Below are 3865 nucleotides of genomic sequence, written 5' to 3' on the forward strand. Positions count from 1 at the left end.
ATCTTGTTTGTCTAGTTTGTCCAGTTTAGGTTTTGTGACAATGAGTTCTCCTTATGCCAATTTTAAGTTTAGGGTTTATGTATATATTAAATTTCAATTATTCATTTTTCATGGCTACTGCGATTTTCTAACAATTAGGGTTTATGTATATATTTTGCCTTTTATTTTAGCTTTCATGGTTTCATTTTTTCATTTGTCTATATTGGCATCTAATTTTCTTGTATTTGTATGATTGATAGATATGGCAAAAAAGGGAAGGAGCCAAAAAAATTCATCAAGCACATGTCGTCTGTCATTTAGACTCTCTTTAAACCAACATGATGCCACTACTGAACTACATGACAATGACATGCAAGAGACCCAACATGCAAATATACAAGGCAATTTTATATGTGGATTTTTAATTTGTATGTACAAAAAGAAAAGCTACAATGGGATTTTGTCTTTGCCTAATCAAGTATGGGTTCTTGGCCATCGGAAATTATTTTTAACTTTGTCTGAACTACATGTCAGTTGCACTGGCATGGAAAAGAATAGTATAAGACCCATGGAATCATCCTAGAAACTTTTTTTTTTTCGGCCGCAAATGTTGAGAGTAGGTTGCGGGCTACAATTTGATAGGAAAAGCTTAGGTTGGCCGTCGTTTGGTGCAAACAATTAAATTGGAATGTATAGTCTAACTTCAAAGTATACTTGAAGATAGAAGAGAGTGATATTTTGTTTGCTTAATTTCATGATTCAAAGGTTGTTGGTTGTTTTATAAACTTTGTCCTATGTTAAAAGAAACTAATTCTCTCATAATTATGTCTTATTTAGCTTTGTGTTTTCTTTGTAAAATTGTAGCCACGGCAACTAGAGAAATGAGTCAAAATAGAGCACTGCACACTACTACTCATTCAACTACACCCGCTTCAGACCAACTTGGTGTTACCCAACCATCACATTGTTGGAAATGTGCCCTAAAACCAATCATATGATGATACTTTACGGACATTTCAAACTAATGTAGTTTAAATGTAAAGGGCAAAGATTATTGTTTGAGCCGTCTCATATAAATGTTATATGCTTAAACAATAAGTTCAAGGAATATGTGATTGGAAGAATGCGATCTAAAGAAGTTAGATTCATGAGACCATTCTTTCGTTGACACATCCTAAACGTTCCTGATCATAGGATTGTCAATTGGGCATTGACAGTCCGTTAAGATCAGTACGTGTTATGTCTTTTCTCAGGGAGAGTGACTAGTCTCGAGTCATTGGTGTGTGTGACATCAAGACAAGTACGTAGGTGCTTAATAGAGAATGAGTTCACTGAACACGATCAACGAAGAGTTCTCATATTCATGTCACATGAGAACTCATGGTTGGGATAATGCAAATTAGTCTTTTGACCTGAGGCATCACAGTTGTCTTGTGGTTAGGTCCTTAATCTTTGATTATGTCAAAGTCACTCCATCAGGAGGGTGTCCATGGCATCGTTGGGGTTAAGCCACTTAGCCATGGAGGCAAGTGAATGCGCAACAAGGGATCTCTAACCTTCAAACTGTTTGAGGGAGAATACTCTATGATATGATTAAGAATCTTTGGCCAAAGTATGAATGAGATTTAGGAATGTGTTCCCAATCACATTCAAGGTAATCATATAAGCACAAGACTCACATTGGATAGTAGACATGAATAAACTATCAAACCAAACAATGTGGTCAAGAGTATTGTATTAGAGAAAGACCGTATTGCATTTGTAATCCTAAAACTGAATAGGTTCTCCACCTCTTCTGATTAGCTTGGGTAACCATGACATGCTGCTAGGCGTCAACCATGGTTTGTGGAAGCCCTAAAAGTGTATTATCACTAACGGGAGAATTGAAAGTAAGTTTCAATTCACAATCGATTTGCAAGAGTTTGAATCGCCCACTGCCTCGCTAAAAGGAACCTAATGGATCGTACACCGTGTAAGGTAGAGATTGAAGATTCAACGGAGATGAGTAAGAATAATTAAATGGTTTAATTATTTATGGCAAGGATTAATTAATATGATTATTAATCAAACGAATAAGTTCGTTGAAGACCTCGGGATAGTTTTGGACCTTAAGGCCCAATGAGTTTCGAACGTCAAGTCCATTGACTTAAGTTGTATGACAACTTAATGAATAATGATTCACAAAGGCCCAAATAGCCCAATGAATACCCTAAGGACGGCCATTTAGAGAAAGAGTGGGTTTTGACTTATTTACAAGTTTGCCACTCAAATGAATTAAGGTATAAGTGTGACTTAATAGCCAAAATTCATTAAGGGTTGTTTATGGGAAATTGGAGAAACAAAAAACTCTCCTTTCTCTCTAGAAATGGCCGGCCACACTTGAGGAAAACATCTAGCAATCTTACTTCCTCAAGGTCACTCATTTCTTCTCCAATCTTACCTTGGTGTGGAGACTTAGAGGTTCTCAATTTTGGGAACTTGGAGAAACCTTTTCATCCATCCAAATCCATGGATCTAAGATGCAAGGAATGAAGGCCCTCTCTTTGGGTGATTAGCCTTTGCTTATGCAAAGAGGAATCTACAAAGGTATTGATTTCTCAACTCACTTTGTTTTGAGTTGAGTCTTGGTTCACCTATCTACTAGGCTTTGAAGTTCATGGGTTAAGTTTTGTTTTTGAGTGCATATAAACATGATTCCGCCTTTTAATTGTTAATTGCATGTTGTTGATGTTGCTCAAATGAACTTGTTTTTCACAAATCTTCCTTCAAGTGGTATCAAGAGCCTAAGTCTAGTAGTTGGTGAATCCTTTTGGGTTTTGTAGTTCATAGTTTGTGATTTGAATGTTGTAATTGTTACAAGCTTTATTCTTGCTTCTTTGAATGTAAATTTTGTTAGAAAATTTGCCATCTCAAATGTTGTAGATGTAGTTCATATGAGCATGAATTTTGGAGCTAAAATTTGGTGCCATGTTTTTGGGGAAATTCGGCCAAATCCAAAGGGTGGATTTTTGGGTTCTTGTTTGACTTGTTAAAAGTGTTTTAAAGTGACTTTTGGAACCCCTATGTACCCTAGTATGGTTGTATGTTATTTCCCTTAAGTTTGAGTGGTTTTGGTATGTTTTTGGGTGAAGAATGTTCATGGAGCTCTTATGGGTTTTCATGGATGTTCTTCATTGTTCTTGATATGTTCTTGCCAAGAACAAAAGGTTTGGTGTTTTGATTCAAAGTTTTGATTTATTTCATAAAGTTTTTGTTTTGAAATATTTCTTATATTTAAATATCTTAGATATTTGTTTTGAAAAATTAAAGAAATTTTAGCGGGTAGGTGTGTAATGATTTATTCCATTTCACACACCCCACTTACAAAACTTTAAAATTTTTTTTTATATACTTTGCTTCAATGGCCGGCCACCCTACTCAATTAGGGTCCTTGTGGGGCTTTTATGCAATTACATAAAGTTTTGATACTTTTGTGTATTTGTACTTTGACCCAAAAGTTTACGTTTTTACGTAAAGGTCCAAAATCACTAAAAGGACAAATTGTTTTGCTCCTTTAATGAAGTTTTAGCTTTTGTGGAAATTTTTGGGTTCTAGTTGTAATTACATGAAGTAGTGGACTTTTGTGTTTTTACAAAGTGACCCCAAAAGTTTAAGTTTTTGCAAAATAGCCCAAAAGTTGAGGTTAATTGCACTATGGCCCAAACAAGTTGAGGTCATAGCATTTTGGCCCAAATTAGGTAGAGAACAAAATTGTTTTGTCTCTTTAAATGAGAATTGGATTTTCATTTCATTTAGCTCCATCTAAATCAATTCTATGGATACAAAAACCAAATGAAAATGTTGCATTCAAGTTTAATTAGTTAAAGCGTTAATTAATTAAAGAAAG

The sequence above is a fragment of the Pyrus communis genome, chromosome 13, assembly GCF_041283825.1.
Source record: "Pyrus communis isolate YQ-2024b chromosome 13, ASM4128382v1, whole genome shotgun sequence".
Taxonomy (NCBI): Eukaryota; Viridiplantae; Streptophyta; class Magnoliopsida; order Rosales; family Rosaceae; genus Pyrus; species Pyrus communis.